The sequence below is a fragment of the Mobula birostris genome, chromosome 2 (genome assembly GCF_030028105.1).
Source record: "Mobula birostris isolate sMobBir1 chromosome 2, sMobBir1.hap1, whole genome shotgun sequence".
In the NCBI taxonomy this organism is placed as follows: domain Eukaryota; kingdom Metazoa; phylum Chordata; class Chondrichthyes; order Myliobatiformes; family Myliobatidae; genus Mobula; species Mobula birostris.
In genome coordinates this window covers 161,812,707-161,832,123 of record NC_092371.1, presented here as the reverse complement: position 1 = coordinate 161,832,123, position 19,417 = coordinate 161,812,707, and positions in this window count along the sequence as shown.

The following is a 19,417-nucleotide window of genomic DNA, read 5'->3' as shown; positions in this document are numbered from 1 at the left end:
AGCCTTGACATGATAACGCCAATTGCACCAGGGATAACTGTGACAGTGAGGGTCCCTTCTTCTGTATCTTGTGGCTTCCACATTTAAATGACCATGCAAAATAATGTTAATTGAGCAGAATATTGAAAGAATTCTGCTTACTGTACCTGGAATATCTAGCAGTTAAGGACCCTTTTTACCTACCACGGGAGTTCTCCAGGGTCATTTTGGTAGCAGTATACATTCCACCTCAGGCCAATGTCAATCAGGCTTTAGATGATCTGAGCAATGGGATCAACGTGCACAGAACAGCGCACCCTAATGTCTTCACCATTGTTTTGGGGGATTTTAACCAGGCCAGTCTGAAAAAAATCACTAAAAAATTACCATCAACAGATCACTTGCACTACTAAAGGAGACAACACACTGGACCTTTGCTACACCACCATCAAGAATGCCTACTATGCTATTCCACGTCCTCACTTGGGGAAGTCTGATCACCTGGCTGTACCCCTACTCCCTGAATATAGGCAGAGACTGAAGACTGCAGCACCTGTAGTGAGGACCAGGAAGGTATGGACAAGGGAAGCACAGGAGCACCTACAGGACTGCTTTGAATTGATGGACTGGACTGTATTCAGGTATTCATCTTTGAACCCGGATGAGTATGCTGTAGTTGTTACTGACTTCATTAAAATCTGTGTGGATGAGTGTGTGCCTACAAAGACTTACTGTACATTCCCAAACCAAAAGCTGTGGATGAACCAGGAGGTACATCGTCCACTGAAGGCTAGATCTGTGGTATTCAAGTCTGGCGACCCAGGCCTATACCAGAAAAACAGGTATGATTTGCAGAGGGCTAGTTCAAGGGCAAAGAGACAATTTTGAACGAGATTGGAGGTGACATTGGATGCACAACAACTCTGGCAGGGTTTGCAAGACATTACTTCTTACAAAGGGAAACCCAACAGCATGAATAGCAACAATGCTTCACTACTGGATGAATTCAATGCTTTCTATGCCTGCTTTGAAAGGGAGAATATAACTACAGCTGTGAAGATCCCTGCTGCACCTGATGACCCAGTGATCTTTGTCTCAAAGGCCAATGGTAGGCTGTCTTTAAAGTGAGTGAACCCTCGCAAGGTGGGAGGTCCTGATGGAGTAACTGGTAAGGCTCTGAAAACCTGTGCTAAACAACTGGAGGGAGTATTCAAGGACACTTTCAACCTCTCACTACTATGGGCAGAAATTTCCACTAGCTCCAAAATGGCAACAATTATACTAGTGCCGAAGAAGAATAATGCGAGCTGCCTTAATGACTATCGCCCAGTAGCACTCACATCAACAGTGATGAAATGCTTTGAGAGGTTGGTCATGACCAGACTGAACCACTCCCTCAGCAAAGACCTGGACCCATTGCAATTTGCCCATCACCACAATAGGTTAATGGCAGATGCAATCTCAATGGCTCTTCACCCAACTTTGGACCACCTGGATAACACCAACATCTACGTCAGGATGCTGTTCATCGACTCTAGCTCAGCACTTAATACCATCATTCACATAATCCTGATTAAGAAGTTGCAGAACCTGGGCCTCTGTACCTCCCTCTGAAATTGGATCCTCGACTTCCTAACCGGAAGACCACAGCCTGTGCAGATTGGTGACAACATATCCTCCTTGCTGACGATCAACACTACTGCACCTCAGGGGTGTGTGCTTAGCTCACTGCTCTACTCTCTGTATACACATGACTGTGTGACCAGGCATAGCTCAAATGGTATCAATAAGTTTGCCGATGATACAACCATTGTTGGTAGAATCTCAGGTGGTGACAAGAGGGCGTACAGGGCATGTCAGTAAGACGAAAGAGCTGATTGTGGACTTCAGGAAGGGTAAGACGAAGGAACACATACCAATCCTCAGAGGGATCAGAAGTGGAGAGAGTGAGCAGCTTCAAGTTCCTGGATGTCAAGATCTCTGAGGAGCTAACCTGGTCCCAACATACCGATGCAGTTATAAAGAAGGCAAGACAGTGGTTATACTTCATTAGTAGTTTGAAGGGATTTGGCATGTCAACAAATACACTCAAAATCTTCTATAGTTGTACTGTGGAGAGCATTCTGACAGGCTGCATCACTGTCTGGTATGGAGGGGCTACTGCACAGGACTGAAAGGAGCTGCAGAAGGTTGTAAATCTAGTTAGCTCCATCTTGGGTACTAGCCTACAAAGTACCCAGGACATCTTCAAGGAGCGGTGACTCAGAAAGGCAGCGTTCATTATTAAGGACCTCCAGCACCCAGGGCATGTCCTTTTCTCACTGTAATCATCAGGTAGGAGGTACAGAAGCCTGAAGACACACACTCAGTGATTCAGGAACAGCTTCTTCCCCTCAGCCATCCGATTCCTAAATGGACATTGAACCCTTGGACACTACCTCACTTTTTTAATATATATTATTTCTGTGTTTTTCACAACATGTGCTGGTGATAATAAACCTGATTCTGAATGAATCATCTGCAGCACAAAATTGCTTAATTGCTGTCCTGGAGTCCAGGTCCTAGAGCAAGGCAGTATCCATTGCCAGACAATTTAAACGCCGGTCCAAATAGACTAGAAAAGCCCAAGTGTCAGGATCAGAGGCAAGTGTCAGGCTGATTTTGCCTGTTCGCCCGCAATGTTCATTCACCTCTCGATGGTGAAATGCCCCGGCTTATGTGCTACTGAGACCAAAGCTTGGGCCGATTCTGGCTGCTCCGGGAAGCAGATCTAAGGATTCAGTCTGGTTCAGAATGTCGTCACTTGCTTCTGTCGTTTGGATGATTGTGTTTTTTTTCTCTTTCTCTGTTCAGTGGTTTTGGTCTTTCTTTTACTTGGGTTCTTCTAGTTTCTTGCTTTGTGGCAGTCTGTTGGGAAACAAATCTCAAAGTGTATAATTTATACACTATTTGATAATAAATGTTCCTTCAATCTAAATATTATTTATAGTCAGCTGATTATTGGTGAGCAAAGAGAAAATGTTCCGTGATTAGTTTTAACAGTGTCCTTTGTTTTTGGTTGATTGGAAAGTGGGATGAATTTGGGTCCTCCCAAAGCATCTGACAGCTTGGCAACAAAATCAGCAGCTAATCTAGCTAACTGGTCCTGAAAACCGGAGTGGAAGCTGCCTGCACCCCTACCCCTTTCACTGCAAATAAACAAAACAAGCTCACAGGTTGGCTCAATTGTGAAAATAAAGTTTGGGAAAAAACCTCTGAGTATTCATTTCAAATTGAATTCAAATCAATTCAAATTAAACCTTTCCTTGCAAAAAAAAATATAGTTTACATAGGTTCCCACATGGTTCAATGAGCACATTTTTATTTTTAATGTCATCTCCTCCAAGTGTTCTCCGCAGCTGAGATCTACCCCATCTTGATTGGTCTCACTATTTCTTGTTCAGGCTCCACTAACGAAGTCCTGCAAAAACAAAGTTCATGAGACCACAAGTCCATACCGCATAGAAGGAGCAGAGTTAGGCCAATCAGCCCATCGTGTCTGCTGCCTCATTCTATCATGGTTGATTTATTATCCCTCTCAACCCCATTTTCTTTCCTTCCCCCGTACACTTTGAATGCCCTAAGTAAGAACCTATCACCCTCCACTTTAAATGTACCCAATAACTTGACCTTCAGAGCTGGCAGTGGCAAAGAATTCCAGGGATCCTCCAGCTTTTGGCTAAAGAAATTTGTACTCATCTCTGTTCTAAACAGACATCCGTGCATTCTGAGGCCTCCTCCTCCTGAAGTCATTAATCAACTCGTAGGACTTGCTGACATTGAGTAAAAGGTTGTTGTTATGGCACCACTCAGCCAGATTTTCAATCTCTCTCCTGTATGCTGATTCATCACCACCTTCCATTCAGCCTACGACAGTGGTGTCATCAGCAAACTTGAATGTGGCATTGGAGTTGTGGTTAGCCACACGGTCATAGGTGTAAAGCGAGTAAAGTAGAGGGCTAGACACACGGCCATGTGATGCACCTGTGCTGATGGAGATCATGGAGGAGATGTTGTTAACAATCCAAACTGACTGCAAGATTTTCAAGTAACTACAAGGGGTCTGCAAGTGAAGGAATCGAGGATTCAATTGCCCAAAGAGGTATTGAGGCCATGATATAGGAGTTTATTCATTAGTTCTAAGGGGATGATATTAATGCTGAGCTGTAGTTGATAAAGAGCATCCTGATGTATGCATCTTTGCTGTCCAGGTGTCCCAGGGTTGAGAGAAGAGACTATGAGAAGGCATCTGCGGTGGACTTGTTGCACCAGCAGGAAAATTGGACTGGATCCAAGTTGCTTCTCAGTTAGGAGTTAATATATTTCATAACCACCCTGTCAAAAAACTTCATCACTGTGGATGTAAGTGCTACTGGACGATAGTCATTGAGGTAGATCACCACATTCTTCTAAGACAGCGGTATAATTGAAGCCTGCTTGAAGCAAGTGGATACCTCAGACTGCCAAAGCGAGAGGTTAAAGATCTCAGTGAACACTCCAGTCAGCTAACCAGCCAAGGTCTTTAGTACTTGGCCAGTTCCTCCTTCTGAGCCGGATGCTTTTCCTGGGTTCACCCTCCTGAAAGCTGCTCACACATCGGCCTCACAGACTGGAATCATGGAATTATTGGGGCTGCGGGAGTTTGTTATGATTCCTCCGTGTATTGACAGGCAAAGTGAGCATAGAAGGCATTGAGGTCATCTGGAAGTGAAGCCCTGTTACTGCCCATGTCGCTTAATTTTACTTTATAAGAGGTAATAGCATCCAAGCCCCACAACTCTTGAGCCAAAAACTGCTCACAATACACCCAGTGTGGACTGACCAAAGCCTTTAAACCCTCAGCATTACTCCCTTAATTTTATATTCTCGTCCTCTCAAAATGAATGCTAACATTACATTTGCCTTCCTTATAACCGACTCAACCTGCACATTAACCTTTAGGGAATCCTGCGTTCTGCCCAACTTGAGGGTGTTGGCTCTTTCGAAGAGCTAACCAATTAGTCTTGCAATGCTATGGCTTCCCATGTCATCTCTGCTTTCGCTTCTTCAAGAATCATCCTATTCCCTTTCGAAAGTCTGTACTGAACCTGTTCCCACCACTTTCACTTGATAAGAATGTGAGGAAAATAGAAAATGACTCTAAGGGACGAGTGTAAATGCTGGTCGGCACAGACATGGTGGGTTGAAGGGCTTGTTTCCATGCTTAATGGCTTTCTTATTTAAAATTTTCTGCCTCAGAGGCCAGGATTTTGCTGGTTTTGTTGGTGGTTCCAATCAGAACCATTGGTATGTAGTCTCCGAGACATAGTACCTTCCAATGGCTGGTCCATATCTTGCTGGCATTCTAGCTTTGTCATTACGGGGAGTTGCCACTTGGATCCTGCTTCAGGTCAGTCCACTGTAGATCAATTTCTAATTAAGCCATCACTTTATCCATCCTGTTGTGAATGCCGCATGTGTTCAGATAAAGAGCTTTCAGTTTTGCTTTCCGTCATTTTTCCCTGCTCAGAATTTAATCAGCTATTTGTGTCTAATGTCTCTTGAGTGATTCTGGTTTTCATTATGCAGGCACAATTCAGAAACAGGCCCTTTAGCCCATCAACTCTGTGCCAAACTATTATTCTGCCTAGTGCAATCAAGCCACACCTGGACAATAGCCCTGCAGACCCTTCTCATTCATGTACTTATCCAAACTTCTCTGAAATCAAATCCGCATCCATCTCTTCCATTGGCAGCTCAGTACACACACTCACCACTCTCTGAGTGGGAAAAAGTCCCCCTTCAGCTTCCCTTTAAACAGTTCACCTTTCACCCTTAACCCATGACCTCTAGTTCTAGTCTCACCCTACCTCAGCAGCAAAAGCCTGCTTGCATTTACCCCATCTATACCTTTTATAAATTTGTATACCTCTATCAAATCTCCCCTCATTCTCCAGTGAATAAAGTCCTAACCTATTGAACTTTTCCCTATAACTTAGGTCAAGTCCCGGCAACATCTTTGTAAATTTTCTCTGTAAAGTCTGCACCGATTAAAGCATTGCGCAAGATTAAAATCGCCAAGGATGAGAGTGATAAAAAACAGCTGCTCAGTACCATCTGATTGGTCTCCTTCTCTTCTTTCTGGGAGGTGCAGAGATCTTGGATCCTGCACCGTCAGGTTCGGGAGCAGTGTTGCCAGGAAGCTATTGGGCTCCTGGACCGGCTTCACTCGCCTCAGTGCTGAATGGGCTCCGAAGTTGCATTTCATGTTCCATTTGTTTTTCACGTTTTTTTTTTATACATGTGCACAATTTATGTACTATTTGTGTGATCAACGGTGGTGATGAATCAGTTTATAGAAGAGAGTTTGAAAATCTGGCCAAGTGGGGCCACAACAACAACCTCTCACTCAATATTAGCAAGACCAAGGAGCTGATTATTGACTTCAGGAGGAGAAAGCCCGAGGTCTATGAGCCAGTTCTTATCAGGGGATAAAAAGTGGAAAGGGACAGCAACATTAAATGCCTTGGTGATATTATTTCAGGGAACGCGTGCCTAGCGTGGAAATGCAACTACGAAAAAAGCACAGCAGTGCCTCTATTTCCTTAGGAGTTTGCGAAGATTTGGCATGACATTTAATACTTTGACAAACTCCTGTAGATGTGTGGTGGAGAGTATATTGTCTGATTCCATAACAGCCTGGCGTGGAAACACCAATGCCCTTGAACAGAAAACCTTACAAGTAGTGAATACGGCCCAGTCCTTCACTGGTAAAGCCCTCCCCTCCATTGAACATATCTATATGAAGCATTGTCCCAGGAAAGCAGCATCAATCATCAGGGACCCCCACCACCCAGGACATGCTCTCTTCTCACTGCTGCCATCAGGAAGAAGGTATAGGAGCCTCATGATCCACACCACCAGATTCAGGAACAGTTATTACCCCTCAACCATCAGGCTCTTGAACCAATGGGGATAACTTCATTCAACTTCACTCACCTCATCACTGAATTGTATCCACAATCTATGGACTCACGTTCAAGGACTCTTCATCTCATGTTCTTGATATTTATTGCTTGCTTGCTTGTTTGTTTATTGATTGATTGATTGATTAATTAATTCATTCATTCTCTTTTGTATTTGCACGGGTTGTTGACTTTGGTATATTGGTTGTTTGTCCGCCTTGTTGCATGCAGTCTTTTATTACCTCTATTATAGTTCTTGGATTTATTAAGTATACCCACAAGAAAAACAAATCTCAGGGATTTATATAGTGACATATACGTACTTTGAAATTATATTTATGTTTAACTTTGATTTGATCAAGGCGCTTCAGCGCTGAACTGGCTCTGCAGTTGTGGCCTGCAGCCACTGAGGCTCCTGTGCTAACTTCACTCACCTCAACATTGAACTAGCCCCATGACTGTGGACTCAATCACTGTGGTTCATGTTCCATTCCTTTCTTTTTAATTGTTTACATGATTTTTTTCTTTTGCTTCACGCATTGGTTGTTTGATGATGGTCTTTGTTGTGTGATTTTTTTTGTGGGTTTTAATGTTTTTCTTTGACTTGTGGCTGTCTGCAAGAAGATGAAACTCAAGGTTGTATACAGTATAAATACTGTTATGTTTTGTATCTCCACAACATAAAACAAATCAACACAAAAGGAGATGTGTGTCTTAGTTCTGTTTTACTTTTAAGCGAGATGCACATGTATGATGAGCTGGTGTGATGACGTATGCTATTCCTGTATCTTTACACATAATCCACAGTGAATTATTTAAATAAACAAGAATGCTTAATCAAACAATATACTGTCTGTACAATTGAAGCCCTGTCACCAGGCTCATTCGCTGGATCTACTAACAACCTGTGGACTCAGACCATCTTTCTTGAACAATATATGCCCAGCGTCACTGTGATTTGGGGCTAACTAAACAGGAACGTTGGGATGTTTTGATTAATGGAACCCCAATTTGAGTGAATGCTGTGTAAACACTGCGCTTATACAATTACCCATTGGCAAGAAATAACCCGTCATCCACCATGTACAATTATAAAGAAAGTGTATTTACTATTTTCAGCTTTATCAACCAGTTAATAAGAGGAAAGTAAAGAACAAAATAAAAGGGCCCATTGCAATTAAACCAGTCTAAATGTGCACATTGTTGGAGCCTGTATCTTCCAAAAATCTGGGTATGACTGTTACTCATGGCACTGAATTCTCATCACCGATTACTGATAGAGCTTCCAATCACGAAGCACTTCTTGCAATTGCATCTTCCCATCAGATCAAATCCTACGGCTGTCTCTTCTGTTCTTCTGCTCTCTCCATCTCCCACCAAAAAGACCATAAACCCCATTAGTGTCTGTCACAAATCTCTCTGCTCAGCTTTATCTGGAACCTTCTCCCAATTCCACCATCCTGATTGGCTGACACAACATTTCCAAGTAGAACATCACAGTCCCTTATCTTTAACTGTAACTCAAACACCATCAGCAGGACACATTGCTTTTCTAGAAGGCTACTAAATGAAATATACCTTATAGCATTAGCAGTAACAAACTTAACCAAGGTGTTACACAATAATACTCAAATATTACTGAAATATTAAATACACAACACTCCTCCTTACTTAGCTATAAACTCCAACTCAATATAGAATGCATCTCAATTTATGTTATCTATAATAAATGTACTTAAAACTTAGTTCCTTTAGTTTTATCTCCTAAACTTCTCCTTTCCAGTTGCCTGGAGAGGTTCCACAGGAGTTTCACAAGAATGATCCCAGGAACATATGAGGAGTGTTTGATGGCTCTGGGCCTGTACTTATTGCAGTTTAGAAGAATGGGGAGTGGGATGAGGGGGGTCTCACCGAAACATATCGAATGTTCAAAGGCCTATATAGAATGGACAGGAAGAGGATTGTTCCATTGGTGGAGAGTCTAGAACCAGAGGGCATGACCTCAGAATACCAGGTCATCCCTTTAAAACGGAGATGAGGAGGAATGTCTTCAGCCAGACGATAGTGAATCCATTGTTTCAGACGGCTGTGGAGGCCAAGTTATTGAATATATTTAAAGGGGAGGTTGATATGTTCTTTATTCGGAAGGGTGTTCAAGAATGGGGAGAAGGCATGAGAATGGGATAGAGGGGGATAATGGAATAGCAGAGAAAAACTTGAATGGCAAATGGCCTAATTCTGCTCTAATGTCTTATGGACTCTGCCCTCTTTCCCCTACCCCAACCCAAATATTCAGATTAATGCTGTACCCAATACATCCATTATCTGTTTCAGTAAGACACTAACCCCAGATTGTTCAGTGAAGCCTAACCTGAAATCTCTATCCCTGATACTGGTGTCAGGGCCCATGATTTGAAATCTGTTTCTGCTGGATTGATCTTTGAGGTACACACTCAATTCTGATCCAGTCAAACACCTTGAGATGACGTGGTATGTGAAAATTTTCAAAGAAGCTCTGAATGGACTGGGATCTGTGTGTGTGTGAGAGACAATAAGTCATCCATTTTAAGCTTCTTATTAAATAACCAATCATTGCCATTTTCCACAATAGTCTGTGCTCGTAATCTGAAAAGGTGATTGGCTGCAGTCTACCATCACTGCCAACATGTATGTGTCCAGGACAAAGAAGCGGGCAGGAATAATCATTGCAGACACTACCTGTCCTGCAGACAGCCTTTTCTAAAAGCTTCCTACTGGCAAGTGATACTTTATTGTCGCCAAACAATTGATACTAGAACGTACAATCATCATGGCGACATTTGATTCTGCGCTTCTCGCTCCCTGGAGTACAAATCGATAGTAGATATTAAAAATTTAAATTATAAATCGTAAGTAGAAAATAGAAAATGGAAAGTAAGGTAGTGCAAAAAAACTGAGAGGCAGGTCCGGATATTTGGAGGGTACGGCCCAGATCCGGGTCAGGATTCGTTCAGCAGTCTTATCACAGTTGGAAAGATGTTGTTCCCAAATCTGGCCATATGAGTCTTCAAGCTCCTGAGCCTTGTCCCGGAGGGAAGAGGGACAAAAAGTGTGTTTAAAAACGCAAACATGAGGAAATCTGCAGATGCTGGAATTTCAAGCAACACGCACAAAAGTTGCTGGTGAACGCAGTAGGCCAGGCAACATCTCGAGGAAGAGGTACAGTTGACGTTTCGGGCCGAGACCCTTCGTCAGGACTAACTGAAGGAAGAGCTAGTAAGAGATTTGAAAGTGGGAGGGGGAGGGAGAGATCCGAAAAGTGTGTTGGCTGGGTGGGTCGTGTCTTTGATTATCCTGGCAGCGCTGCTCCGACAGAGTGCGGTGGAAAGTGAGTCCAAGGATGGAAGATTGGTTTGTGTGATGTGCTGGGCTGTGTTCACGATCTTCTACAGCTTCTTCCGGTCTTTGACAGGACAAATTCCATACCAGGTTGTGATGCACCCGAGAAGAATGCTTTCTATGGTGTGTCTATAAAAATTAGTGAAGGTTTTAGGGGACAGGCCAAATTTCTTTAGCTTTCTCAGGAAGTAAAGGCGCTGGTGGGCCTTCTTGGCAGTGGACTGTGCTTGGTTGGACCAAGTCAGGTCATTTGTGATACTGAAACCGAGGAAATTAAAGCTTTTGACCTGTTCCACTTGCGCACCACCGATGTAAATTGGGTTGTACAGTCCACTACTCCTTCTGAAGTCAACAACCAATTCCTTCGTCTTGCTGATGTTGAGGGATAGGTTATGGTCTTCGCACTATGCCACCAGGTTCTTAATTTCCTCTGTACTCAAAATCATCATTACCCGAGATACGGCCTACAATTGTTATGTCATCAGCAAACTTACATGCAACACACATAAAAGTTGCTGGTGAATGCAGCAGGCCAGGCAGCATCTCTAGGAAGAGGTACAGTTGACGTTTTGGCTGAGACCCTTCGTCAGGACTAACTGAAAGAAGAGCTAGTAAGAGATTTGAAAGTGGGAGGATGAGGGGGAGATCCGAAATGGTAGGAGAAGACAGGAGGGGGAGGATGGAGCCAAGAGCTGGACAGTTGATTGGCAAAAGGGATATGAGAGGATCATGGGACAGGAGGCCTAGGGAGAAAAAAAAAAAGAGGGGAGAACCCAGGGGATGGGCAAGGGGCAGAGAGGGACAGAGGGAGAAAAAGGAGAGACAGAAAAAGAATGTGTGTATATAAATAAATAACGGATGGGGTATGAGGGGGAGGTGGGGCATTAGTAGAAGTTTGAAAAGTCAATGTTCATGCCATCAGGTTGGAGTCTACCCAGACGGAATACAAGGTGTTGTTCCTCCAACCTGAGTGTGACTTCATCTTTACAGTAGAAGAGGCCATGGATAGACATATGCCCCACCTCCTCCTCGTACTCCATTTGTTATTTATTTATATACACACACTTTCTTTTTCTCTCTCTCCTTTTTCTCCCTCTGTCCCTCTCACTATACCCCTTGCCCATCCTCTGGGTTTTCCCCCCCTCCCCCTTTTCTTTCTCCATAGGCCTCCTGTCCTATGATCCTCTCATATCCCTTTTGCCAATCAACTGTCCAGCTCTTGGCTCCATCCCTCCCCCTCCCGTCTTCTCATATCATTTTGGATCTCCCCCTCCCACTTTCAGATCTCTTACTAGCTCTTCTTTCAGTTAGTCCTGACGAAGGGTCATGGCCCGAAACGTCGACTGTACCTCTTCCTAGAGATGCTGCCTGGCCTGCTGTGTTCACCAGCAACTTTGATGTGTGTTGCTTGAAATTCCAGCATCTGCAGATTTCCTCGTGTTTGAGCAAACTTATATATTGAGTTCGATGGAAACTTGGCTACACAATAAGTGATATGGAGTTATTAAAAGAAAAACTTCATGCCATCTTAAAAGTTGCTTTCCTTTCCCAGGCAGTTAATCTGATCCATCACTCTAGTTACCCATACCCCCATCTATTACCTGCATCGCTGTACTGCACTGTCAAACACTTTAAACTATAAACCAGTTTTTATAATGTTGTTTACATTGTAAATACATGCTGGCATTTACGAAAATTTTATTCCATATCCATACTTTAACCTCTAACTTTATTTTGTTGATAATTCTTTATTCCTTATAGATGTTGGCTGATGTCTCATGCCAAGACACCACAACAAATTCCTAATTTATGCACCTGTATATGGTGAATAAAGTTGATCATTGAATTATTATTGAAAACACCATTGGACTTCATCCAACCGAATAATGGTTCAATGGTTCAATTTAATTCAAAGAATATATACAGTGTACAACCTTAAATCGTTACTCCGCAGATATCCACAAAACAGAAGAGAACCCCCGAAGAATGAATGACAGAAAAACATTAGAACCCCAAAGCCCCCCACTCCCCTCCCACACACAAGCAAAAGCATCGACCCTCCCTCCTCCAATCTCCCCAACTGCTCCAGCAAAAGGATCAACCCCTACCACCCACCATGCAGACAATAGCAAAATGCCCGGAGACCATTATCTAGAATCCATCAAAACCTACAGTCCAACACTCCAACATCTCAGACAGACTCTCCCTCTCACTAGCAGGGGAGAGAGAGAGATATCAGTCCTGCAACAGATGAGAGGGGAGACCTAAAGCTCGCTGTTACAATGTTACATCTGCAGCATCACTTATTCAAGTTCCTCCGACTCAAGGACGAGGAGACAGAGACAGAAGCATACACAGCTGTCTCGATGTTTCAGTCTCCCATGATGCTTCAGCCGGCAACATCAGCAAGGAAGGAGGTCGTCCACAGGGCTGCACCCCAAAGGCACGTGTCTTCCAGGCAGCACCCGGAGATATCAAATGCAGGGCCGCTGAGGTAAATGCTAGAAACAGTTGAGGCAAGAATATACTGTAATTATAATTCTTGTCACATGAGAAACTTGCAGTAACTTCCACTTTGAAAAGGGCACACTCAACAACTTCATGCCAAAGAAACAACTTTATGTCGAACTTCAAAACCGTTGTGTATATACAGAGGCTTTCACAACCCGTACTACATACAGAGCCCACTGGAAGTGGAAGAAAAAGTAAAACCCCCATTATCCTAATTAGTATTAACCTACTTTTAATAATGCTTACATTGCAACACTTCTCCCCTTTAAAATCCAACATCCCCAAATGTAAAGAACTAGGAAATAAAAATAGTGGTGTTATTAACTTGCGTACCCCTGAAAACTTGTACTAGTATCTCAGCAACAGTTTATCAATACAAAACATCTGGAAAATGTGACAGATTCAACATTCGATCTAAAAACAAAAAAAACCTGTCCCGTCAAAGATTCAGTCTGTCAGGAGGTTTACGAGTGCGCTGTGATCTGCCCACTACCCCTGGTGACCCAGCAGGCACCGCTGGTGAGGGTGTTTTGGGTGGATCTGGTTTTGGGGGAATGGAGGGGGGGGTCTGTGTGTCTGCGTGAGAATGTCCATCCTCCTCAGGGGACCCCGACCCCTCTGCCAGCGTCTCTCCCTCTGGCAACGTCACTGGCGGACATACTTCCACCGTAGTCTGTCTCACCAATGGAAACTCCATGGAACTCTCTGCCTCTGACGCAGATGCACATAGTCCTGGTGTCTGCGGAAAACATGCCCATCAGTCAGCTTAACAACATAGGAGACGGGGCCACTCTGCTCAAGAATAACCCCAGGCAGCCATTGCTGATTGTTTCTCACATAGACATTGTCATCCGGTTTTAACTGCCTCTCTCGTGCATGTTGATCATGTCCCTCCTTCTGCTTTTCCTGCTTTCTCTCCACTTTCGCCTTCATATCTGGGCGCAGCAGGTCCAAACTTGACTTGGGCCTACGCCCCATCAGCATCTCTGCTGGAGTGCAGCAGTCGTAGTCTGTGGCGTGAGGCTGTATTTAAACAGGAAACATGAAAGCCGCATGCTAAGAGAGTCCCCTGTCATCCGCTTCAGGCCCTCCTTCACAGTCTGAACAGCCCACTCAGCCAAACCATTGGAGGCTGGGTGGAAAGGGGCTGTCCGAATGTGATGAATGCCATTCTGCTGCATGATCTCACTGAACAGCTCACTGGTGAACGTCGGGCCATTATCAGTGACCAGAGTGTCACGCAACCCGTGGACTGCAAACATATTGTAGGCACATGCTGCCTCTTCATCTCATCTGCTTCTTCTAGATGGTGTGTGGCTGCCTGAGCCTGTTGAGCTTTCCCCTGCCCTGGCTTAATCTTACCCTTTGAACTTCTGCTCTTTTTAGCTAAATGTCCCTTTTCGCTACAAACATGGCAGACAGTGTCTTTGAATTTGCAATCATTTGCATAGTGCATCCCTCCACACCGGAAACATTCCACCCGCTTTGCCTGTTTACCAGTCTCCCTCTTGATGTGGTGCACTGCTGCCCACTGCAACCCCCACTCCATGTCCTTTCTGGATATCCTTGACATTATTAGCAGCCATCTCCATGCCTTGGGCAATCTCTAAGGCTTTCTTGAAAGTCAATGGTGGGGTTTCCCCTAACAGGCGGCATTGTATGTGGTCATTATTAATGCCGCATACCAATCTATCACGGAGTAAGTCTTCCAACACCGCTCCAAAATCACAATGCTCCGACGGCTGCCGAAGCTCGGCCACAAAATTGGCCACAGATTGACCTGGCTTCCTGAAACGGCTGTGAAACTTACACCGTTGGACTATCACAGAAGGTTTTGGATTGTAGTGGTTCCTCACGAGCTTGACCAGTTCGTCATATGGGGTGTCCCCCGGTTTCCGTGGTGCGGCTAAATTCCTTATTAGCTTGCAAGTCTTTGCCCCACACACACGCAGGAGAATGGAGCCCTTCTTAGCCTCTTCAGTAATTCTATTAGCACAGAAAAAGTGTCCCAACCTTTCCTCATATTCCAGCCAGTCCTCGTTTCTTTCCAGAAATTCACCGATAGTTCCAAACGTAACCATCTGAAAGCAAAGCTCCCGTTCAAAAAACATGCCAATACATTCACAAAACCAGTTCACCTCGTCGCCAAAAATATGTAGTAACTTCTACTTTGAAAAAGGCACACTCGACAACTTCATGCCAAAGAAACAACTTTATGTCGAACTTCAAAACCGTTATGTATATACAGAAGCTTTCACAACCCGTACAGCATGGTAGGCACACTATATACAAAGCCCACAGGAAGTTAAAAAAAAATGGAAGTAAAACACCCATTATCCTAATTAGTATTAACTGACTTATAATAATGCTCACATTACAACAAAACTGTTGAATCAGCATGACAATTAACTCTACATGACACATCTAACATTCAGAAATGGGATGTTACAGTGGGAGTTGAATTGAAGTGCGGTTGATGGATGATGGAAGATAAAATCAAAAGTGCACATGTGACTAACTCGAATCCAGTGTTAGGTACATCAGGGAATATCAAAGGCTTGTCTTTTCATATTCCAGTAACTGACTCAGTGGAGAATGCGGAAGAAACAAATTCAGTAGAAACAAGTTAAGCCAAGATGTAAATACAACACAAACTGAGAAGATCAAAGATGTTTGAAAAATGCAGGAAAAGGTTAGATCTGTAAATATTGTGTATCGCATTCAGTCCTGGTCATTTCATTATTGGAAAGAGTTGGAAGCTTTAGTGAGAGTGTAGAGTATGCTTCCTGGATTAGAGATGATATTGAGCAAACTAGGGCTATTCTCTTTGGAGTGAAGGAGGATGAGAGGACACTTCATAGAGGTGTGCAAGATAAGGGGCATAGATTTAATGGATAGCCAGAGGCACTTCCAAAGGGTAGTAATGGCTAATACGAGGGGGAAATCATTTTAAGGAGATTGGAAGAAAGTATGGGGGAGATGTCAGAGGGACATTATTTACGCAGAGAGGGTGGGTGCACGTAACACCCAGCCAGGAATGGTGCTTGACGCAGATACATTAGGGACATTTAAGAAACTCTTAGATAGGCAAATAAATAATAGAAAAATGGAAGGATATGTAGTCGGGAAGCGTTAGAATGATCTTAGAGTAGTTTAAAAAATCATCATTGTGGCCAAAGTGCCTGTACTCTACTGCAATGTTCACTGTTTTCTGTTCCTTGTTCTTAAACTAGAGGAAGCCCACGTGATCCTGTGTTGTCAATTGGCAAGCCAAAGGGCTTGTTCTATGCTGTAGTGTTCTATGTTCAATGAATTGCACTTTTAAAGGAGAAGATAATGTGGAGTGTGATCAATACATATGGCAAATATATCCAGGTCCAGAGTAGTTAGCAAGTTGAATAAATCAATCACACATATTCCAGCAACACTGTGTATGTATGCTCCCTCATATTCAGTGCTTTGCACAGTTAAACTAGAGTGTATGTACACACACAATACATCTGTTATACTGGGGGGGGGGGGGGGGGGGCGGGGTGCACTGGGAGTGGACCCAAATGCAAGACACAGACATTGAAGTACTAGAAACAGGACAGGACTAGGGACTAGAGTTAGGGATGTGACTGGATACAGATGAGGAGCTGTGACAAGAACACAGATTTGGGCTAGGATGTTGGCTAGGCAAGTGGGACCAGGACTAGGAACTGGGAACTAGGAACTAGGAGCCTGGGCTTGGACTCTGAGCCAGAGTCTAGACAAGAACCCAGAACCTGGGTCTTGACTCGGGCTCGCACTCCAGAACTAGGCTGGGCGAGGCACCCCAGAATATGACGTGGCTACAGGACTGGACATGGCTTGGGTTCTTCGAGGCGAGGACATGACGAGGCATGGGTTCTTCAAGGCTTGAGTATGGACTCCACTGGACAAGGACCCGGAACCTGGGTCTTGACTCTGGCTCAGACTCCAGAACTAGATGAAGACATGACGTGGTCTTGGGAGACAGGACAAGGCGAGGCTACAGGACAGAATGAGAGACTCCTGGGCAAGACAAGGAAACTCCAGTACAGGACAAAGCACATGGACAGGACGAGACCCCAAAGCCGTGGCTCTGACAGGACGAGGTTCTTGGACATGGCTCTGACAGGACGAGGTTCTCCTGGGCTGAGTGAGGCACAAGGACAGGATGAGACCCCAAAGCCTTGACTTGGTCTTGGGAGACAGGAATGCAGAACACAGAGCCTTGGTCTTGGGAGACAGGAACGCAGAACACAGAGCCAGGTCCCCTCCTTGGAAACAAGACATAGGGGTGGGACTCATACACAGAGCACAGAGAGACAGTTTCCAACACAAGGTAGCTGCAAACAGCCAGACCTACCTAGTGAAGGCATGGACAGAGACAGTTCCCAACACAAGGTAGCAGCAAATGGCCAGACCTACCTAGCAAAGGCATGGACACAGAGAAAGTTTTCAACACAAGGTAGCAGCAAACAGCCAGACCTACCTAGCAAAGGCACAGAGACAGTGCCAAACAACAATAGACAGCTCCTTTTCTTGCTCCAGTGGTTGAACTTGACAGCAGTGCAGGCAAGGTACAGCTCCAGGAGGAAGGCACCAAGAAGGGATTCAGACAGGGAGGTTTTGACAGGAACAATCCAGCAACTGAAGCTGAACCAAAGAGCTATTTATGTAGCCAGCCCAAAATGTGAATCAGCTGCCTCAATTAGAGCACCCAACAGAAAAAGGGAAAACCAGAAAACCTGGAATAAGGAACAATGGACCAGACCGTGAACTGGAACATGGACTTCACGGACCAGACCATAACAACATCAATGACCCATGCCAGCTCCAAATGCTGTGAATCAATACCTTCCAAAATCTAGAGTCTGAGCTGATGTAATTGATGATTATAAATTCAGGAAAGGACTGCAAAGACTGTGTTTGTACAGACCAATTGTTTCAACTGAATAAGTTAGATGGGTCAAAAATCACACTTATCCAATATGTTCACATAAGGTCATATATGTTGTCCAAAGCAAAAAACAGATTAAGTGTTATGAGGTAGTTCACCTGGAGAAGGATGGATTTCTAGAATTATCATGTCAATATCTCTGAAGATCTATCTTGTGATCAACATATTGATACAATTACGAAAAGGGATTATCAGTGTCTATACTAAATTAGGAATGTGTGGAAATTTGGTGTAAGACTCTAGCAAATGTCTACAGATGTACAGTGAAGAGCATTCTGGCTGTTTGCATCGCCATCTGGCACAGAGGCTCCATTACACAGGATTGAGGAAAGCTCCACAGGTTTATAAACTCACCAACTCCATCGTGTGCACGAGCCTCCCTAACATCGAGGACATCTTAAAAACCCGATTCCTCAGGAAGGTGGCGTCACCATCCCGGACACGCCCTCATCTTATTACTACCATCAGGAAGGTGGTACAGGAGCCTGAAGGCTCACACTCAATGTTTTAGGAACAGCTTCTTCCTCTTTGCCATCTCATTTCTGAACAGTCCATGACCCCATGCCCTCTTTTTGCACTACTGTTTATGTTTTTTATGTTCCTAATTGTAACTTATAGAATTTTTTTATGTATTGCAATGCAATACATAAAAACAACAAATTTCACAACATATATTAGTAATTGTGGACTTCAGGAAGGATAAGACAAGGGAACATAAACCAATCCTCATTGAGGGATCAGAAGTGGAAAGAGTGAACAATTTCTAATTCCTGGGTGCCAATATCTCTGAGGATCTAACCTGATCCCAACATATCAATGCAGCTATAAAGAAAACAAGACAGTGGCCATATTTCATTAGGAGTTTGAAGAGATTTGATTTGTCACTTAAAACATTGGAAAACTTCAATAGATGTACCTTGGAGAGCATTCTGACAGGCTGCATCACTGTTTCATATGGAAGGGGGGCTACCACACAGAACCAAAAGAAGCTACAGAAAGTTGCAAACTTAGTCAGCTCCATCTTGGGTACTAGCCTCCATAATATCCAAAACATCTTCAAGGAGCGGTGCCTCAGAAAGGTGACGTCCATTATTAAGAACTCCCATCAACCAGGTCATGCCCTCTTCTCATTGTTACTATCAGGAAGGAGGTACAGAAGCCTGAAGGTACACATTCAGTGATTCAGGAACAGCTTCTTCCCCTCTGCCATCCAATTCCTAAATGGACATTGAACCCATGAATACTACCTCACTTTTTAAAATATATATTCCTTCTGTTTTTGCAATATTTTTAATCTATTCAATATACATACAAATATTTAGAGTAATTGATTTGCTGATTTTTTTCTATATTATGTATTGCATTGAACTGCTGCTGCTCAGTTAACAATTTCACAACACACGTTGGTGATAATAAACCTGATTCTGATTCTGATATTAAACCTGGTTCTGATTCTGAGGTTATAACTCTAGAATGATCCACTTTTTTGCCTTCCAGAATATGAAGATCATTTTCTTTCTCCTTCCACTAGTATTTTGAATGCAATTAATTGTTGCTCTATTGTGATGGTGGCTGAGCGCAGTCTCCAGCAGAGGACGCT